The following is a 9,344-nucleotide window of genomic DNA, read 5'->3' as shown; positions in this document are numbered from 1 at the left end:
CAACATCCTATAGGCTAGGGCAGACAGGTAGAGTTTGGCATCACAGACCTCATCTTCACCCAAAACACTGAGTTTAGCAGGTGCTATTTCGGATGGGACAGTGCCCTTTATGTCCTCCGCTGGATAGCGACCAGGGCCAGTGTCCCCTGTGGCCAGGTGACAGTTACATCCCAGCCCAGTCTTTCTATTGTCCAACAGAGGTTTTGGGTGAGGGAGCCGGCACCCATTTGTGGGACCATATTGTCTTCCATTTTGGAGATTACTAGTGCTGAGCCTAGGAAAAGAAAGGCCATATCCAGAATGCTGTACCCACCGTCCTGCAGTGACAGCGCGCGTCCATCAGAGCTGCTGTCAGATTGCCACGCAGACAGGACCAAAGCCCTTGTTTTCTATGGAGCCTAGCCCGTCCTAAGGCCTGCATTTTAGCCGAGGGCCAGTTTGGAGGCAGCGAATCCACTGCTGATTTATAGTCTTTGAAATAATTTACAGCCCTCCAAGGACACACATCACCTCAGAAACGAAACAAAATATATAAGTAGATAGGTAATTAGAAGACAAGGTCTGTGCTACGAAATAAGCATGTCACTATGGAGGTATCTTTTTTTTGTCTGCTCCCTTCCTGTCCCCTTGGTAGTGGATATTCAAAAGAGGATATAAAAAAATTCATAAGCATGTTAAGAGTTAGATGTTGTGAGTTCAAACCCTGTCTAACTGCAGTATGACAAGAACTCAGGGTTTCCCAGGTCCTGGGTGAGTGTTCAAAAATTTGATCTTTCTGTGAAAGACATACTTCTCCAGAGGCAGCTGATTTTTTGAATCCTGAGTAAATGAAGACACATTAAAATGGGAATTAGTTTTGCTGTCTAAAGCCATTAAAATAGACCCACACAGGAGAAAATGTTTTGGGTACACTTCTTTCTTTGGCATTTGTGATTGACTGGTTGAGTCATCTCACTGTGGTAGCTGCTGCAGATCCTGACCGGGGAGTGTTACTCTCTGCCTAACTTTGAATCATTTCATATATAAGATTAGGTAAACACTGAAGTTTGTTTTGTGACCTCGACATGGGAAGAAGAAGAAGAAGAAGCTGAAAGATGGAGGTCCAAGAGAAATCTAGCGTGCAGGGGCTAGCTGCCTGGGCTGGAGGCCAGCTCTGGTACGGGGCAGCGCGTAAGTGGGGATCAGGCTGCTGGGAACATTGCGAGATGCTTTTTTTGGAGGGTCTCTTCTTTGCCTGGGAGCTGCATTTAAGCTCAAGACCTTGACCTTGGTGCTCGCCTGAGCCACACTGGAGATATGCCTGCCTTTAGCCCTGATCCCAGGGCTGTGATGGACCTTGGTTACCATCACCAGAGCTGCCCTGCTTTCCTTGCTCGGGCACAGTTGGACTGTGCCCTTGCTGGTGAGGACGGTGACCTGCCACCTTGCTGTCACCCTGGCTCCTGGCTGGCCTTTCCTGGGGAGCAGCCCACTCTATACTTCTCACAAACAATTTATGAAAGACATTTTTTTTCATCTCAGACTTTTATCCTTTTTTACCTGTGTTATTTGTTGACTTTTTTGCTGGACTGTTTTGATGCATCTAGATTTTTATACTGGACTAGGACTGAGACTATATCTATCTAGCTGATTTTAGGAAAATAATCAAAATAATTCATAAAGTAGAATTATATAGAAGATTTGTGGTCTATGAGTAAAGTAGGTCTTTTAGTGGTTTTAGAAATATCTGTCCAAGAAATCAGAAATCACAGTGGAGGGAAGAAAAAAGCCAGAAACCTATGAAACTGTAAGTGACTTCTGAACATCAGCTCAGTGACTTACTTTTCCTGTTTTCTCTTTCACATTCATACATTGCTTATTTACATTATATGACCGGTTACAGCTGAGACGGGGTTAGAGGTCTTATTCATTTCAGATGTTCATGTGCATTGCCAAATGACTACAAACCTCAGGAAAGCTCAGAAGTTATTTTCCCAAAATGCCTGTTGGAGTCAGCTATATAACTTAACCTTTCAATGGAAAATATACATTGATAAAAATTGACGTCAACTGAAACATCACGGAAAAGAGGAGGAAATTACTGCATAGCTTTTCACTGCGAGGCATGGTAACGTGGTAGAGCACTGCGGCTTGCCTTACACAAATAGGTTGTCTATAGCTCCTGTCAACACGGCGATTGACTTTCTCTGCCAATGGCTCTGCTGAAATGAATACAGCTCACCCTTCACTTCCTAGTGGCACGGTGAGTTGCTGAACTTCTGCTAAAGAAGCAGACCAGAGCTTCAGAGGAAGCGATAACTAATATGTGGAAATCCAACATTGACTGACATGTCAAAATAATTTGGGCTGAAAAAAAGTGATTCCTCCTCTGCTATCAGTTGGGTTAGAAATTGTATTTAGCCAAACATAATTATGCTAGATTAGAGATGAGATGGCTTTATCTTGAAAATGTGAGGGTTTGTGCATGAGGGTATCACCAGATCCAAATTCCAAGTCTACCTCTTAGCAGTACTGTTTCTTTGAGGATAAACTGCACTTCTTAACTTAGTTCCTAAGTCCACAGGAACACAGCACCCAGATGGTATTGCTTATCTCCACTACTAATAAATTCACCTTTGTAAATTCTGCTGTCAGATAATTGAAATAACCTGTTCTTTGAACGCAAGTTGTATTTTGAGACCCCGCTTTTATTCTAAACCCCTTTCTTCTGACACGGCATCCATTACATGACATGACTGTCCTATATGGGCCCAGGGATAAAATAAAAGCCTTGTATTTTTTTCCCTTTCTATTCCATACACTCTTGCTCCCAGAGTGTACTAAGGGGTTTGGTTTTATTACTGGATTACTTTTCAAGCCTTCCTTCCCCTAGAAATAAAGCTAACAAAACTCAGGAAGTGCCAATGTGCGTCTGGAAAGTCTGAACAGTTGGGATAACTAATCTACTTTCGGGTTTGTCTTTTAGAGCCTTGCTGCGATACAGCCTTCAGTAATAAAAGCAAAGACATATTAAGCTCCATAAATAAAATCATCTTCTGAAAAAATAGTAAAATGTTCTTCAGGAAAAGACTTTCAAATGGGCAACTATAACAACATTATACTGAATATCTCCACCCCCCTGAAGGAAGAATAAAAGTAAAATGTATTAGTCAAATGGCAAGGATCAAGAGCTCAATATATCACTTTCTCATTATATGAGGTTTTTAAAAGGTGACTGGGAGATTGGGGAGTGCATTTTTACTGTAGAGTGGCAGGAGAAAATTAAAAAATGGCCCTGTTAAATTTCTCACTAGCTTAATTAAGAGACATATAATGAAGCATTTGATCTGGCTGGGTTTTATAGCCAATGGCAATATTGAGTCTTCTAAAAAGAGAATAGAAGACAAAAAAGGAAATATTGCATCTACATGTGGTGTGGGGAGAAGCTGTGGCATAAAGATGATCGATTATCTTGAAATTTCATGTGTAGAGAATTGAAAAGATTATTTTTGGTGGCTACTGAAGACTTAGAACTTTGCTTTTTTATCTTGCAATCACAATAATTTTTGTGTTGCTTATTGTCATGACTGTTTACTGATACTTGATACCTTCAGGTAAATATCAGTCTTCCTTGGTAACCTTGTGCTTCCAGAGTGCATATTCTTGCTCGTCACTTAAGACACCACCCACTAAACATGCTCAGTAACAGTATTGACTGTCTTTTTCACAATGACTATACGTAAAGAAGAATCTTTGACAACTGAAACAAAATATTTACTTCACTTTACAGAGCAGTAAACGCATTAGAAATAGTTTAAGGAAGTTAGGGCAGGTTGTGGCATGCCTGTAAAGAAAGAAATCAATGAGTTGCATTTATATGACAGATTGAAACGAAGGCATTATTCTGCAGGAGGTGGAATTAGGAAGGTGGTGTAGACAAGCTTAACTTGATGGGAAGGTTCACATGAGTTAGGAAAGTTTGGGTTTTAGTATCACAAGGCAGAAGAGAAAATACGGAATCTGAAAAATCTCTTTTTTAACATTGACTCTTGTTCCTGACGAAAGGTTTAAAGCAGAGTTTATGTATTTAGGTAGAGTAGATTCAGATTGTCAAATGTAGTTATCAATTGGAAAAAGATCAAATTAAAACAAAAAAGAAAATACAAAAAGATTACAGGAATGCAAAATGGTATTATGAACATGCTAATAAAGTTATTTAATTGGCAACCCCTTTTTTGTTATGTTTTAAAGTATCAGTGAATGAAGATTTTGTTATATTCTCTGTAATGCTTAAGTAAACTGAGGACTGGTAAAAATTAAGTGTATGTGAGACAAAGAGTCTTTGTTTTACTTAAACGTTATAAGGATTATAACAAAATCTTCAATCATTTACTTCAGGATTTTCTTCTTCGGCATGCTCTAGAGAAATAAAGACCACAATTTTGACAGTCTGACAGGCTATGTTTTAGCCCCTATTATGCAGAAGCTTAAATTCTGTCAGAAAAAAAAAAAAAAGGAACATTTATTTGGTGGGCTGATAAACACCATTAACTCCTAGGGAGGTCAGTGGAAGTTGAGCAGAGACTCTGCCTCTGAGAAGCTGTCTGCTATTTGTGTTCTTCAGCTCTTGGCCCAGATTAATCCCATCCTGCCCATAAACGTGAACACCTAAACCAGGAACTCTTTATACAGGTGTCAGAAAAAGACATACATATAGGGAAATAGTAATTCCAGTAACATTCAAAATTGTTCTGTGGGTCTTATTACTCCCCTCATTGATTACAGAATCACAGAAAGGTCAAGATTAGAAAGGACCTCCGGAAGTCATCTGGTCCAACCACTCTGCTCAAGCAGGACCACCTAGAGCTGGTTCCCCAGGACCGTGTCCAGATGGGTTTTGAGTATCTCAAAGAATGGAGAATCTGCAACCTCCCTGGGCAACCTGTGCCAGTGCTCAGTCACCCTCACAGTGAAATAGTGTTTCCTGATGTTCAGAACCTCCTGTGTGTCAGTTTGTGCCCACACTTCCTCTGATCCTGTCACTGGGCACCACTGAAAAGAGCCTGGCTCTGTCCTCTTTGCACCTTTCCTTCAGATGTTTATATGCATTGGCAAGATCCTCTCTGAGCCTTCTCTTGTTCAGGCTGAACAGTCCCAGCTCTCTCAGCCTTTCCTCATATGAGAGATGCTGCAGCCCCTTAATGATCTTTGTGGCCCTATGCTGGTCTCTCTCCAGTGTGTCCATCTCTCTTGCACTGGGGAGCCCAGAACTGGACAGAGCACTTCAGGTGTGGCCCCACCAGTGCTGAGTAGAGAGGAAGGATCACCCTCCTCTGCCTACTGGCAGCACTCCTCGTAACGCAGCCCAAGATAACATTAGCCACCTTTGTGGCATGGGCACACTGCTGGCTTATGATCAACTTTGTGTCCTTCAGGTCACCCAGGTCCTTTTCTGCAAAGCTGCTTTCCAGCTGGGTGGCCCCAGCATGTACTGGTGCCCGGGATTGTTCTTCCCCAGGTTCAGGACTTTGCACTTCCCTTTCCTGAACTTCATGAGGTTCCTGTCAGCCCATTTCTTATTTCTAAGAAAATTATAAGAAACAGAAAAATAAGAAATAAATTTATTATAAATAAGAAATTATTTAGATAATGAAAGATTATAGAGGAAGGATGTATTTGTTCTGTTCCCTTTCCCTAGGGCAGAGCACCTATGCCTAAGTCATTTCTGATAGACATTTGTCTTATTTAGTTTTAATAAGCTCCAGTAACGAAAAGTTGGCAAGCCCCTCCAGCACTTCTTTACTATAAGAAGGTTTTTCCTGATGTCTACCCTGAAATTTTCTTTACTGTGATCATTGCTTTTCCTCTGTGATGGTTTTTGAAAATCATCAGGTTCCCACTCTTCCCTATCAATCTTCTCTTTATTAAACTAAACAACCCTACTTTATTATATCTTTTGGTTTTAGATCTTTGATTATACTTGTTGTTGGACTCTCCAGTCTTATGTATCCTTCTTGAAATACAATGACCAACTGCAAAAACGTATTCACAGCCTCACTTGTGAACTTGTGGTCTGGGCTTTTGGTGATGGCTCCTACTGAAATTCCACACCTTGCCTCCAGAAAAAAAAAACACCAAAAAAAAGCAGAACGACCTTGAGCTGAACAGCCACGCAAAAGACTCATTGTGCTCACTATATTCCGTGAAGCTTCATCCAACTTTCATCATAACAATGCAAAAGACAGACACCTGGGGTTTTGTTTGGTTTGGGGTAGAAGATCTCAAGCTTGTTTCCTATATCTCTAAAACAATATGTATCAGCTGACTTTGATTTCAAGATGTGCCCGTGAAATGTCGTTTCTTTGCAGTCCATCGCAGAGAACTTCGTATGTACACTGCATAAAAACAAGAGTGGGCATCCATCTTAAATTTATCATTTTAACTACCTCTGTACTCAGCAGAAAGAGGGAGGACTCCTGTAGGGTGATTCGTCTTGGGATAAAGTAAGTATCAAAAATACACTGGAGATCTTTTGCTCTCTGAGACTTCTCTCTCTCAAGTAACCACTGAGGCAGCCGTTAATTAGCTTAAATTAGACACTTAACCTTTAGATGGCTAAATTAGGTGAGTGAAAATAATTAGCAACAATGTTCTGTTTCAGAAATTCTCATTACTACTGAAAAAAAATTACTACTGCAAAAGATGACCTCATGAAATATTATCCTGCTGAGTACTTTGTCCAGTGTAACTGAACAAAAATGCTTGTAAAAACAGAATCAGCACAGTTGTGGGCTGTCTACTCAATAAACTGTACACACACGTTGCAACTAATGACCTGTGGTGAATCTGCTAAAAATGCCAAGGGTTGAATCACTGCAGTATGAGCAAATCTGGTGGTAGGAATTGGCTGGTTTTGCAGAGACTAAAAAATAATATAAAACATCATGTTGAAAAAGATTTGCTTCAGTTGGGCATCTGCAGCACAGACTCAGAAATGTGCAACTTCTCTCAGTTTACACAATCATCACCAGTGCTTTATATAACACACAATCCACGGGTTTGATTGTTCAATAAATTACTGATTTTAAGGGCCCAGTAGGTTTCAGAAATAAGTGCACATCAGTTGTTATGGTCCCTAATTTGAGTTGGTTTGTTTGGGCATATGTAGCCATACCCTGGGATCTTCTGCAAGCACGATATGCACAGTTTACAAGTACTAAGCAAGTGCTTATTGACTCACACAAAAAATAGTTTGGATTTAATGACCTCTTAAGTTAAGGATTAATACACTCACAGCTCCAGATATGGTACCCAGGGTCCTTGCTGTCCAGCCAGACATCAGTCACAATGGGGAGGGCAGGTTGATCCCACAGCTCCCCACAACAGATGCACAAGGCTGCTGAGCTGCCACCTACCACCAGCTCCACTGACACTCGTGACACTGGTGACTTGACCCAGTAGCTCCTGACTAACCCCTGGGCCTCCCTGTCTATTTTAATTTAGGATTATACACTTTTCCATGATGGTGTTTTCCCTCTTGAACCCTTGAGCTGCTAATAATCCTGTTGCATCAGTTCTAGCTTTACCTGTAATTTTTATTTTTCTTGTTTCTGTACAGACTCACAGCTCTTTTTCGGCCACCTGAGCAGAGGTTGTGCAGCTGTGGTGTCAGAGCTGGTCTGTGGATCCTTGGTACACAGATTGCTAAAGCCCTGGTGATGGGGGACGCTTGCAGCAGGGTACAGAAAGAAAGAGACAGAGTTCACTAAACAGCATATACATCATTAAGGTGATGGGAGAGAGTGAATTTGGAAAGGGCCTAAGATGCCATTCTTGAAGGCATGTACCAGCTAAACAGCAAAGTTAGGAAGAAACCGTCCTTGTATATCAGTTATCCCATGATTGCTTACTGCGTGGATTCTGTGGAAATTTCCTTTGCAGCATCTGGTACTGATCACTGTCAGAAACAGGCCACAGTAAGTAGATGCTTGGGCTGCTCCTGAATTTGTAGCTCCTGCATTTTGTATAGATACATGGATATGTATATGTGTGTCCCAGTTTTAGCTGGGACCAGGTTAGCTCTTCTTTTTAGCAGCTAGAAGAGCTCCGTGTTTTGGTTTTACTCAGAGGCTCGCTCTAAGAAGAATGCTGATAGCAAGTTCATGTTTGTGGTTGGACGTGAAACTCCAAGGACTTTTCAGTGTGCCGGAGTGCAGAAGCACAGCGGGATAAGGGGGGAGCAGAGTTGGGACAAGGGGGCCACGATTCCCCTTGTGATTTGTGGTGGAACTTAAGATTGAGGGCCAAACTGGCCAATTAGTATTTCATATCATGCAGCGTCATGCCCAGTATAAAAGTGAGGGTCAGCCGGACAGAAGGGCTTTTGCGCTTTGGCTCTTTCGCCGCTTCTGCTCTTTTGCGCTTGCTGCGCTTTTGCTCTATTGTTTTTCTTTCTTTTTTCTCTCTCTCCCAGTACTCCCACTCTCGGAGTACTGTCTCTCCCTCTCTGCCCCTCTCTATTTCGGGGCCTCGCGTTCGTCCGGGATTGCAGCTTTGGGACAAGACGGGCTTCGCATACGAGGGGGTGGTGAGCATCTACACTGTGTATTAAATCATCTGTATTAAATTGTTCTTATCTCAACCCACGGGTTTCCCATTTCTCCTTTAATTCTCTCCCTCATTCCTGGGGATGGGGGAGGGGGAGTGACCGGCTGTGTGGGAGGGTCAGCCTAACCCATGACAATGTGTAAAAAGACCTACAACCAACTGATGTTCTGTCTTGCCCTGATGTTAGTGAGTGGACAGGTGTAGAAAGTGATTGTAAAAGATGCATCAATGGCTACTGATATTTTCACTGAATAGTTCAACATTTCAACATTACAGATGGAAAGCAACCCACTTCATTTGTAGAAGTTCACATTTTTATATCACATTTATATAACTGATGTCCTTGGTGATGGTTGCTATGAAAGAATATTGGCACTTTAATCCAATGTCCCACCTATGGGGCTAGTGCACTGTGGTCCTCTTGCTTTACGTTTATATTTTCTACTCTAGTAGCTTTAGACTTCTTTCAGTACAAAGGCTCTTTGCCTACTAACTGATTATCAGTCACCCTAGCATTTGTAGGAGTTATTTTTTATCTTTCCCATTTATTATGTTGACTTTCCCTTTAGAACTTGACTCTTGCATTTAAAAAATATACAGGACTGATTTCTCTCCTAAAACATCACATAGCTCAAACTTTTTTTGAAAGAAAAATGTCAAGAGGACATGTTCTTGTTGCTTAGAAAAGGGGCTCAATCATTTAATGTTTCCCTTCATGTTTGAATTTTCAATAGTTAAAGTTAATTCTACATTCAAGG

The sequence above is a fragment of the Tauraco erythrolophus genome, chromosome 2 (assembly GCF_009769465.1).
Source record: "Tauraco erythrolophus isolate bTauEry1 chromosome 2, bTauEry1.pri, whole genome shotgun sequence".
In the NCBI taxonomy this organism is placed as follows: Eukaryota; Metazoa; Chordata; class Aves; order Musophagiformes; family Musophagidae; genus Tauraco; species Tauraco erythrolophus.
This window is presented reverse-complemented; position numbering follows the sequence as displayed.